Source organism: Pagrus major, chromosome 23 (genome assembly GCF_040436345.1).
Source record: "Pagrus major chromosome 23, Pma_NU_1.0".
In the NCBI taxonomy this organism is placed as follows: Eukaryota; Metazoa; Chordata; class Actinopteri; order Spariformes; family Sparidae; genus Pagrus; species Pagrus major.
This window is the reverse complement of record NC_133237.1, coordinates 12,281,519-12,294,462: the sequence shown is the minus strand read 5'-3', so window position 1 is coordinate 12,294,462 and position 12,944 is coordinate 12,281,519. Positions and strand designations below refer to the sequence as shown.

General features: G+C 40.8%; 1 long non-coding RNA gene and 1 pseudogene across 1 annotated transcript; both read right to left on the bottom strand.

Annotated features, from left to right (window-relative positions):
* Positions 1–1,851: 1,851 nt before the first annotated feature.
* Positions 1,852–3,303, bottom strand: LOC141019664 (uncharacterized). Its single transcript, XR_012180787.1, has 3 exons — positions 3,184–3,303; positions 2,370–2,444; positions 1,852–2,265 (listed from the first exon to the last, which is right to left on the bottom strand). It is a non-coding gene; the product is annotated as an uncharacterized lncRNA (long non-coding RNA).
* Positions 3,304–5,615: 2,312 nt separating this feature from the next.
* LOC141019263 (interferon-inducible GTPase 5-like) lies at positions 5,616–10,022 on the bottom strand (annotated as a pseudogene).
* Positions 10,023–12,944: the final 2,922 nt, after the last annotated feature.

Here is a 12,944-nt window from a genome sequence, read left to right as displayed (position 1 = left end):
CACTGCGGTCTCTCCTCATTACCCGCCGTTGTACAGGTGAAGCCAAAGGCAAGATATGTGTCGTCATATTTTCTTGTCTTTGCCTTGGAAGGAAATTGCTTTGGAAGCACATCTGGTGATGCTTCATCCTCTGCTTTGCGTTTACGTGGGAGCTGCGTCAAAAATTTGTCCATGTTATGCTAGCAGTGTTATTTAGCCTACTGTATTTATATTTTCATTCATTCGTTTTTCCCGCGCCCCGTTTTTCCCGCGCCCCCCCTGCAATTGCTCTGTGCCCCCCCTAGGGGGCGCGCCCCCCACTTTGGGAACCACTGGATTAAGCAATTAAGTAACAGCTGCCACTAAGAGGCATATTCTGCTTGCCAATTCTGATCTTAAAGGAGATTCATCTACTGGCACTGTTAGCTAAAGTATATTTGACAAGATTACATGATATATAACTTGAGCTATAAAGAAAAAATAAAATAATAATTTGGACTCAACAGAGTTGTAAATATAGGCCTGTTTCTACTGCTGGGTTTTCAAATCCATCCAAGTGATCAGGCATGGATTTTCTGAAAAAATGAAAAGGAGAATATGATAAGAGATTGTGAATTTACATAATAGCCACTTAATCATAATCACACTTTCTCTTAAAAAAATATATTTAATATATAATTTACTCATACTTTATCTTCCTTAAGCTCTCTGTGCTCATAGTTACATATGTACTCGTTACTAAGCTGAATACTGAGTGAATTACTGACTCATATTTGAAAGGCTGATAATCTACGCAGAGTGGAGCTCCAGCAAAACTGATCTGGTATTAAATGCTGAGTTTAAACTCAGTGAACCTTCTAATTCTTTTTCCTGTGTGACTGAAAATAAAGATCTCAATCATGAGATAGTTTCCACATAACTTTAAGATACAGATCTTGTGATTCTGAGATTATCAGCTCCATGTTAATATAGCAGTAAGAACTTACGTTTTAGGTAGTTGTGTTAGTCAGGAAGATCAATATTGACTGCTATTGGTTTGCTATTCAGTGTGAGAAACTTAAGATTTCACATATAATATATATATATATACATATATATAATTTAATATCATTTTGTCACATACAAGTGTTGTATGTGTTGCTGCAAAGAGAGTGGTAAAGAAGTGAGCAGCCTATCTCTCTCTTTCAGTCCGTTATTTACAAATAAAATATTTATATTTTATATTACAGCGATAATATTGTCTATCCTGATATTTGGACAGGAAAATATCGCAATATAAAATGCTGGATATCGCCCAAGCTTAATTGCTGTTCTTGTCCCATGTGAGACCACAAGTGAACGTTGACTTATCATTTTAATCCGTGCCATTACCTTTCTCGAAAACAAACTGCGGCTGAAAACTGAAACTGTTCTTTTAAATACCTGAAAACTAATACACTGAGTCCAATAGTGTAATACATAAAACAAAAACCATATTTTCACACAATATGCAGACTCTGGCCACCCTCATAAAAGTCACATTCAACCAGCAGCACTGAGTGAGAGAGGTATAATACGCAGTTTTATACTATATCACCTCAAGGCCTACATTTCCAAATGGTTTTCAGGCAGAAAAAAATCTCATAAAAAGGCTTTTACGAGGCCGATTATCACTTTCCATGCATGTAGATGTGAGGTGAAAATAACAAGCACTCAGCGTATGGACTAAGATGGTTACGGAGCTCGCCGAAGAGTGCACTGCCACGTGCTACAAAACCACGCCCATCCGGGTAAAATACCAAGTTTTTAGGGAGCCCCCAGTGTCTGCATAGCCCTTTATATTTCTTTGTATGTTCTTAAAATGTCTGTCAGTGTTCTGATTTCTGTACTCACCTGTAACTGTGAGGTTAACTCGATTAGTCTCCCATTTTCCAGCCTCTCCTACAACTCTGAAAGAATAGTTTCCGTTGTCAGTTATTTTCAGGTTGCAGATCGTAATACTGCAAGACGGAGGCGAGGATGGATATTTCCAGCTTGCAGACGGAGTCCCGATATATTTCACTCTGCCTGCAAAGTCTGGACTGACGGGACGTGATTGATTATCCGTACTGTAAATGATTGTGGCGTTAAAGTCTCTAATAGCATCATTATAATGCGCATCCTTCATCCAAAACCAGGATGCAACAGCTTCAGGAAATTTATATCTGCTAGGATAGACTGTGCAGTTGATTTCAGTGCATGACCCCTCGGTAGCTGTCAGGTGACTGCCTTCTAGTTTGAAATAAGTAGGGTCGGCACCAGAAAGATCTGTAGTGTGAAAACACAAGTGGAAAAGTCAGATAATGTTTGTAACTTACCAAATGTTGTAAAAAGCAAACTTTGTTATCACACTAGGGTGATAAAATTCTTACATTTTATCAGCACCAGAAATATGAACCACCCGATTGTCCGAGTATTCATCTTCATGCAGCATCAAAGCTAGAAATCTGAAACAAACAACCAATAAAACGTGTGTACACAAAATTTTATACATTTACTGTAAACTATCTGTTTACCAGGTGGGTTTTTTGATGTTTTGCAATGCAAATCAGCCAGTCTGAATTTTTTTCTTCTTCCTCTTTTTCTTTTTCTGACAATTATCTGGTCTGTTTCCTTCATCATTTTGAGATAGTTGGGAATTCTCCAGCACTACAGACATCTTTTTCACAACTGGCAACATTTTCATTGTGTTGTAGTAAAAAGAGATTGCAAACAGATTGAAAATACGTCATAACAACATTTTTTCCTGAAAAGCCTATAGTTGTTGTAATTATAGTGTCTTTGCAGAGCCCACATTGATTGCACTTTAATGCTTCCAGTTAGATGTTAAAATTCTTGACTTTCAGTACCTTAAATATGGCTCGGGAGCATATCATTTATATTTGAGATCTTCTGACATCAATTTTGTCTGCGTCACCAGCCGTGCAAGTACACCCATAATCACCATACACAACATACTGACTATAAATAAAATGTTTTTGTAAGCTCCATTAACAGAATATACGTGACTTATATACCAAGTCTCATTTTAGAAATCAAAAGTCTCCTCTGTCTAGACAGACGGCATAACATCTGAATGACTGAGATGAACCTTTACAGACAGAGATGACTATTATTTTTAAAAATAGGAAGTATGATAGAGAAAACATCTGTGACTGAAAGATACAAAAACAAGCTTGTTCTTACCTCAGAGAAATCCTTTATTATAGTCCGTACCACAAACCATCCCTCCTTAAATAACATTTAAAAAAAAGGAAGTTTTCACGGTTGACACAAAATCTTCAAGTATTTGCATGCCCAATCATGCAAGCCAGAGGAGAGAATCTTTTATAGTTTTACTGATGAAGTTGATACAGTAATTCTTTCTTCAACTGGCCCGCTGCAGTGCGTATGCAGACGAGTTCCCTCTCACTTCCTCTATTTAATGCTTTGTCAAAAATGAAAGTCCCTCTTCAGGGTGGGCAAACAGCCAAATAGCAGCTTACAGTACTCGACATTTACTTGCAGAATGTATGCTTGCACAGTATTTACAGTGTCTTTGAGTACTTCAGGCCCATCAAAAAGAGTGGAAACATCAGAATCAGCTTTATTGGCCAAGTATGTGAAACACAAACAAGGAATTTGACTTGGTTTTTCTTCGCACACAATGTACATAGACATAGACATGAACATAAACAAACATAACAACATTCAACTAGAAGGAACAAGAACAACAAAGAACAGTGAGTTAAAAAGTGTTCAGAAGTCCGGACTATTATAAATATATAAATATATATTTAAGTATATTTATATTATATTATTTACAGTGTGGATATGTGTTGTTCAGTTATGTACAGGTAGAAATATATAAATATATATATACATATAAAGTGCAATGTAGTCTGTAAATGTAAAGACTGAGTGGATGATTTTGGAGTCGGGGTTACTGACACTGGGTGACTGATCAAGTGTTCATCAGTGCGACGGCCTGGGGGAAGAAACTGTTCTTATGTCTGGTTGTTTTGGCGAACAGTGTTCTGTAGCGCCTGCCGGAGGGGAGAAGTTCGAACAGATTGTGTCCAGGGTGTGATGGGTCTGCAGAGATGTTTCCTGCCCGTTTCCTGACTCTGGATGAGTACAGGTCCTGGATGGTGGGCAGTTTAGCACCAATGATTTTTTCTGCAGACCTTATTGTCCGTGTCAGTCTTTTCCTGTCCTGTTTGGTGGCTGATCCAAACCAGACGGTGATGGAGGTGCAGAGAACAGACTGAACTATTGCTGTGTAGAACTGGATCAGCAGCTCCTGGGGCAGGTTGAACTTCCTGAGCTGACGCAGGAAGTACATCCTCTGCTGGGCCTTTTTGTTTATGGAGTCTATGTTGAGAGACCACTTTAGGTCCTGGGAGATGGAAGATCCCAGAAACCTGAAGGTTTCCACAGCAGACACGGAGTTATTTAAAATGGTGATGGGGGACAGTATAGGGGGGCTACTCCTGAAGTCCACTGTCATCTCCACAGTTTTGAGCGTGTTCAGCTCCAAGTTGTTCTGACCACACCAGAGGGCCAGCTGTTCCACCTCCCGTCTGTAAGCAGACTCGTCACCGTCACGGATGAGGCCGATGACCGTTGTGTCGTCTGCAAACTTCAGGAGTTTGACAGATGGGTCTCTCGAGGTGCAGTCGTTGGTATATAGGGAGAAGAGCAGTGGGGAGAGCACACATCCCTGGGGGGCGCCTGTGCTGATTGACCGGGTGCTGGATGTGATTTTCCCCAACCTCACCTGCTGCCTCCTGTCTGTCAGGAAGTTTGTGATCCACTGACAGGTGGAGGCTGGGACGGTGAGCTGGGTGAGTTTGGAGTGGAGGATGTCTGGGATGATGGTGTTGAACGCCGAGCTGAAGTCCACAAACAGGATCCTAGCATATGTCCCTGGGGAGTCAAGGTGTTGCAGGATGTAATGCAGACCCATGTTGATTGCATCATCCACTGACCTGTTTGCCCGGTATGCAAACTGCAGGGGGTCCAGCAGGGGGCCTGTGATGTCCTTCAGGTGGCTCAACACCAGTCTCTCAAAGGACTTCATGACCACAGACGTCAGGGCTACGGGCCTGTAGTCATTTAGTCCAGAAATTGCCGGTTTCTTGGGGACCGGGATTATTGTGGAGCTTTTGAAGCAGGAGGGGACTTCACACAGCTCCAGTGATCTGTTGAAGATCTGGGTGAAGATGGGGGCCAGCTGGTCAGCACAGACCTTCAGACAGGAGGGTGACACGCCGTCTGGGCCTGGAGCTTTCCTGGTCTTCTGTTGCCTGAAGAGCTGACACACATCCTCTTCACAGATCCTGAGTGATGGTGGGGGGTCAGTAGGGAGGGGTGAGGGGGGTGATGAGGTTTGTTTGATGTTGGAGTGGGTGATGGGTGTGAATGTTGGCTTCTCAAACCTGCAGTAGAAGACATTCAGGTCGTCAGCCAGTTCCCGGTTCACTGCAATGTGGGGGGATGGTCTCCTGTAGCTGGTGACATATCAACATATCAAAAGATTTATTAAGGATAATAAACAGTGCATCTCTTACAGCCCAAAACATAAAAGTGAAGATGAATCACACATCAACAGCACACAAAGAGAAGAACATTTGACTTCACTTCCCCTCCCCGAAAGCAGCAGCCACTACCCTCTCAGCACCAGCCGCCATTTCATCGATGGCGCTGTTTAAGGCTTGCAGCATGGCAGTGAAGGAGCGGCTGACAGAGCGGGCATGTCTGGGCATCGCCATCTCCACCAGCTTCGACGAAGCCGTGGCCAAGTCCTTTTCTGCCGCCGCCAGCCGCTTTTTCACTTCACCCTTGGTGACCTCCACTGACAGTACACAAGTCCGCAGCCCTTTAAGTCTAGTGAGTTCCATGCCTCGCTGTCGGGCCAGTGCCTCGACTGATTCATTGTCCAGGCACAGAGATACTTGTGCTTTGGTTAGAATCCGCACTGCTACACTTGAGTCCACCATGGAGGCCACAAAGGGAACAGGAATAGCCGACACCCCACCAGATAGTGAGGCAGCTGCCCATACAAGTGCTTTGAATGCATCCTTTTTCTGAGTGACCAGGGTGGAGGTCAGAGTCGGCAGAGCCAAGAGAAGAGCGTGGGCTCGTATCTCTGGAAGGTCTCTCCCCATGTCCTCCAAAAGGCCGGGGAAGTCAAACTTCTCCAGGGTTGAGGGTCGCACCACGTAGACTTTAGGCTGTGCCACACCTTGTGATGTCAGCACTTCCACACTAGCTTTCCTCTTTTCTTCCAGGCTTTTTCTGTGTCTTTAGCTACAGCGAAGAGAATAAAATAAACTGTATGCTGCTGCAGTGAGCGGGCCTCCAGGAACACCTCCACACTGTTGGGTTGGACTGTCTGTGTGAATGTCATGAAGACGGCATTGTAGCGGGGGAACTTGACTCTCTCCATGTACCTCTCAGGTTCAAATGGAGAGGTGGATGGGACAGGTGGCAGATCCCACAGGCGAAAGTCAGGGTGTTTAGGGTGAGGATAGCCTGCCAACTCCTCCGGAGCAGCAGGGGACGGAGACGGAACAGCTCCTTCGTCGCCGGGACTGAGGCCACGGAGGGAGTTTATGAAGGTAGCTTTTTCATCCCCACGGTCTCCCACTGCAGCTAAGTTGATCCTGCTGATCAGGAGATCTTCCACGGTATCCTTTACATCTGATAACTTGTTGTTCTCTATGGAGTCTTTGAGGGTTTCAAGGAGGTTCAGGCCTCTGAAAACATCAGCCGTTTCTGTGAAAAGATAAAAAAGTCCCTTTAATACAATGAATACTATTTTCAAACAAAGCCTTAAAACTGATCTTCCTTTACCATGCTTGTAAGTGTAACGATAGACATGATGACATTTAAAATATCAATAAAAATAAATACAACTGGAAGCTATGCAGGTGTCAGAGGAAAACTACTCATTTATCACGTTTATATCTAAACTGAAGGTTTACCACATCCCAGTAATAATAGAAATAGTTAAGATAAAAACCCTAAAATTAAATAATGCATTGTTGCCAGTTATCATAATGTGCCAAAGTCTGATTATTTTTCTGTAGTGAAGGAATTCGCGATTTAAACCAATCAAATATTGACTTTTTTTTTCCAGCAATGCGAAGTTTCATTTCAACAAAATGCTGCACACACTCACCTGCGGATGTGGAGGAAAAGCACAGCTGTGGTGGAAATATTTGTTCTCAGTTGTAAAATGTTGATTGTTCTGCAGCTCTGAAGCAGCAGCAGCATCAGTCTGATCTATTTAAGGCGTCCGTCCAGCCAGCAGAACATTCTAATGCTGTTAGCTCAGCCTTAATCCAAAATCAGGTTAAGCACATTCAGGCATACTGTGTGTGTGTATGTAAATCTACTTGCATTCATGCATAAGCCTACAAGAAGACACACGTTTTTAAATGATGCATCATTTACGATACATAAAAATGCTTAAATTATTATTATTAAATAGCAACAGTGTTATTAAAATGCAAATCTTTACTAATAACACCAGCGCAACTGCTATCTAGACAAGAGAAGATGGCCAAAACACATCAGTAAGGCCATGATAAATATATTTATTAACAATACAAAGTCTTTCTCCTCACTGTCCACAATGTTAAAGACATTGGGCGCTTTGTTTTCCGAATGGTTCAAGCACATACCACATAACACAACCTCCACGGCTCAATTCCAGCTGAGGATCTTTTTCATGTTTGCTGCCTCTTTACAAAAAAAATAAAGACGACATCGCCAAAAAGATGTGATATGAATGAATTACATTCAAAGCCTGTTGTGATTCTTCTTTTGTTTTTTGTTTTTTTGGTTGGATGTGGGTGTAATGTTGACAGGATCAGCAGCGGGAGTTTCATTTTCTTTTCACTCACTGTGAAAGCTGCTGTGAGAATATTCAGTTTTCCACATTATACAGGCATTACCAATAAAGAGGAACAAAGTAAGTTGAGGAAGGTGTGCACACGGTAAGTCAGAGCCTTATGAGCCAAGCTGCAGAGTTTTGCTGTTGTCTCTTTGAAGGGGAACCCAGGATGCAAAAAAATTTGACATGAGTTGAAGTTTCAGATGTTATTTTAAGCTCACATCCTCTCACACCATGATTTCCTGTCTGTTTAAAGCAGAAGGTGCAGTTTTATGTTCTGTCTCCACTGAATACAATAATAATACAACACGTGATTCAATCCAAATAAAAAGTAACATTTTCTTTCTTTTTTTTAAAAAAAACAATCAAATTGCCAAAAGGTGGTGAAAGTACAGTATGAGCACAGTTTCTCCGTAATGTTGATCGATTTATAGATTCAAGGTAGCAGCAAAGAAAGCACTGTGTTGATACTCAGCTACAGTTTTAATGCATTAGTTTTCTCAAGTATATGTTTTATTAAAACACATTTTAAAAACAACAAAAACATTCACTCAAGCATTCAGATTTCCTCAACTGTAACCAGCTGTTACTGCAATACTCTTGTTGCCATGGTGAGGTTGGCTGCAAACAGTTATGCCACACCTTCCTAAAACCTTTTTTTTCTTTTTTAGTTTACACAGAGCATTTCCCCCTGCTGTTCCCAGCCTTTATGCTAAGCTAAGCTAGCTCCATATTTAATGCATAAACATGTGAGTGGTTGAGGAAGGAAGCGATTAGTCTAAAATATTTAACTACTATTGCTTTAAAACTGTATTTACATTGCGTGAAGTTATCATATACAAATAAAGACACAATAAAGTTATATTCAAAACACCTTTCTACTTACGGGTTTCCTGATATATAGAGTAAAATAATACTTGTAATTGCAATATACAGCAGTTTATACAACATAATGCAGTATACACACATCCAGCGTTAACATAATTAAAATTTGTCTGCATACTAAAAGCAATACTGTAGACGGAAATTTAAGATAAAGTGTGAACATTTGTCCTTCAAGTGATTTCTGCAACAGATTTCCACCTGTTCTTTTAGTCTTTTGAGCATTAATGTTCACACAGGTCACAGGGGGTTAGGGCCCTGACACACTGGCCAATGTTGAGCCCGTCCGTAAGAGAAATCCCTCTAATTGCCTACTCAGCAGCTAAGCATATCACTGCACCAGAAGAAAAATGGAAAAGAAAGGGAAAGCCCCTTGAGCGTGTCGCTTAACCAATCATGATGTCACTCATGTAGTGCCGTGGCTCTATTTTTTGACCTTCAGTGCCATTTGCAACTTTTTATCAGACATATTCTCAACTAGAGATTGCTATTTTAGTGAGCGACGTGTCCAAAAAAATGCTGCTTTATCATAACAACGATTTGTGTATCTGTAGTACGGAGTCATCCGTTTCCCTTTTGGAATGAATACATGAATACATACTACGTCCACCTGATGGAATGGGAAGGTATTTCTTCTCACGTGTTTGGCCGTCATGTAATCTTGTGTAATGTCAAACTGTAACATGGTATGTTCAAGTGCACCTTTTTGGCCGAGACAGTCAGCTCTCGCTGCCACTAGTTCTTTGCTGTGTTTGGTGTGTCCGCGCCCTTACAACTATGCACATATGTATGATTTGTACATGTAATATGTATTTGTATATCCTCTGATGTGGTAACAATGTCATTGGAATGACAGCCACTTTTGTTGGTCTCAAACACATTTGTCTGCAAAGACAAATGTTTTCTATACTAAAACAGCCTTTTATAAACAACTGTACAGTGCTCAGCGCTGCTACGGAGCTGATTCACAAAATAACTTGTGCTCTACATTATGATATTTAAACATAGTCTCAATCATTTGAGGCTTACCAGAGGCTCAGTTTGGCTTTTGAAAAGTCACTGCAGAAACTGTACATGGGACAGTTACACATGACAGCAAGACGCAATGTCATCACAACAAATCACAGAAGCTACTTCATCCTCTAATAGCTAAGAAACACTATCCTTCAATCTCATCCATTAACTCCTTCACTGTAGAATAAACCGCCACATCCTCACTTTCCTCCTCATCTTGTACACCATGTTTTGCCTCCTCATCCATCTCCTCTTCCACATTGTCCTCTCCACCTTTTCTCTCCTTTCCTTTTTCTCTTTTAATTTCAGCGTACTCGGTCTCTGCCTTCCCTTGTGTCGCCCCTGCCTCTGCTGGAGTCTGCCTCTTAATCAGGGAGAAATCAAGGTTGGAGTACTCCACGTCTGATTTCCCCACCGCCCCAGCTTCTCCTGCTTCAGCTGTCTCTTGGTCGATGGCCTGATCCACTTCCACTGCTGGACCAGCATTAATCTGTCAGATACAACACAGAAAATTACAAGAGTCATTCATCCGCTGCTGCAACACCAACAACTGGAAATTATAATTTGGTTGCCTTATAATGTCAAATGTCTAATTTCAGCTTGGAAAGTGTCACAAAAGTCTTTAATGGATAATATCTCCGACTGTATAAATATAAATACCAGCTGATCCTCGAGAATTGTCACCATCTCCAGAGTGTCAGCCTGATTTCCGTAGGTCCTCCGTTTGTTTCTGAGGAGAAATGTTTATAAACAGCGACACATGTTAACATACAAATGTCAAGCAAAGATTATTAAAGGAAAAGTTCACCCAAATACTAACATTCAGTCATCATCTGCTCACACACCCCAAGCCAGTGGATGGACCGCAGTGCAGCATTCTCAACTGACAACTGAAGTGGATGGGGACTTAAATAACATAACATAAAATGGCTCCAACCAGCTCTTCCGGTGTAATCCATGTCTCCAGAAGCCGTCAGATCCCAAGTTAAAATCTTTTCCAATCTTTTTGGGGATCTTGGGGCTTACAGAGATGTGGCTTACACCAGACAAGCTACATAGAGCGATTTCATGTTTTTATTTATTGTTGGGTTGGTTTTTTTTTTTACCTTTTAAAACAAGTCCCCATCTACTTCAGTTGTTTAGGAGAATGCTGCATCACTGTTTTAGTGTGATGCAAGAAAAGTGAAGACTTATGAAACTTCACCCTTTCCTTCAGCATGGGAGTGAGTAGACAATGACTGACTTTTTTAAATTTTGGGCCACGGTTTCTTTAATCTCACTTGAAAGACTAGAAGTTAAGCATATTTTGGCCCACCTATTCCAATAAACATTTTCCATCACTGCTAACCATTTTACAAAGCATACTATACAACTTCTGATATGTTTTTATGAACTACAGTTAACAGAAACTGAGCCTGTAATTCAGATAAACAAGAAAAAGTAAATATAACATTACATAAATAGTAAATTCATAGTGTACCTGTGACATTTTCTCACCAAACAGCAAATGATTGCAGAAACAAGAGCGCCGATCAAAAACACAATGACATGTTCCAGACTTGTCACAATTCTGACCAATTCCTTGTGTAGGAGATACACTAATAATAAATGTAATTTATTAATCACTGGCGATTAAAAAAACACTCGTTAATGGGGCACCACCTCCGTTGTTTTGTCTATTTGAATAATCCGGAGGTAATTAATCAAATTCGACTGGACAAGTTTAACTTGTATCAATTCTAATCAATTTCAGATCAATTTATTCAATCTCATAAATGAAGTAGTGAATTCTACACATATCCATCGGTTCTCCACATTAAAAACAAACCTGCACAGACAACGACATACGGTTAAATATGTTTATTGACTAAATAATTCAGGTTAAATAAATGAAATGGCAATTTAAATGAATAACAACAGGTAACAGGAAATGTGAAATAACTAAGTAATGGGTTATTAGTGGAATATGGGCTGATGGTGAGATTACGATTTAGGTTGAAGCATTTAAAGATTACAGGAGTAATTTTAATACTAACGAGACCCTAAACGAATTTCTCTTAAGCTAAAAGATATGAATCAGAGCCATATACACCATCTCATGTATCATGTGTGAATCCAGCTGTTGTGAGTGATGGAGAGCCTACTTTCTCAGCAGAGTTGCGGAGTCCGCGGCAGCGGATTCCCTCGGGTGGTTTGCGGCTCTAGCTGGCAGTCCCGGTCCAATGGCCGGGGGTCAGCTCGTCCGGTATCAGTCGGTTGGGCACCTCGGTCCGTTGTCTTAGGAAGAGGGCAGCTGGTCCCGTACCGATCCGGTGCAGATCTTGGCTCAATGCCCAGCGGGATGGTACCGCTAGCGATCGATGGGGGCTTGTCAGAGTCTTTCGTTGGAAACCGCTTGCACGGTCTCGGACACAGCAAGTTGCTGTAGTGTCGTGATGATGATTGTGATAAAGATGTTCTTCTTCGTTTCTTCGAGTGGTTTTCAGGCTCTGACTTTGTAAACTAAATTTAACTTCTTGAATAAAATAACTGAGGATGATACGTTGATCAGGCGGATCTTCCGTTGTTAGTTAATGCAAGGTAATCTAAATTAAGTTCACTTCTTCAAAAGCAGGTTACGATACTTAACTGTATAAAACAAATTAAAACAGAACTTCGTTCTGGTACAAACTTAATAAAAGAAGCTAATCAATACTGCGAAAAATATAAAGTGAGAAAAATCAACGCGTGAGCACTTCTGCTGATATCGCTGTCTTGGAGCGTGTTTCAAAGTAAAGTAAAGAGCTTCAAAAATAAGTTACAAAAGAAAACTTTAAACAAAACTTAAACTAAACAAAACTGAAAATTAAAAACTGAACCTTAAAACTGACTCGAGAGACGTGATCTCTCCGTTTTATTATTTGCAAATCGAGGCGTGTCTAGGCGGGGCTTACCGGCTTTTATCTCCAAGATTTAAACGTTACAAAACAGTACTTCACCTTCTCACAGATTCTCACCATGGCTTAATAGATGTACGTTGTCTATCATGAAAATGATTATGACGTGATTAAACATTAATTATACATATTTCAGCTTAATACTTGTTAAAACAAAGACATATCAGAGTCATTTACTGGTTATAACCATAAACATATTAAACAGAATATTTCTCGTCCAACTGTACCAGGAC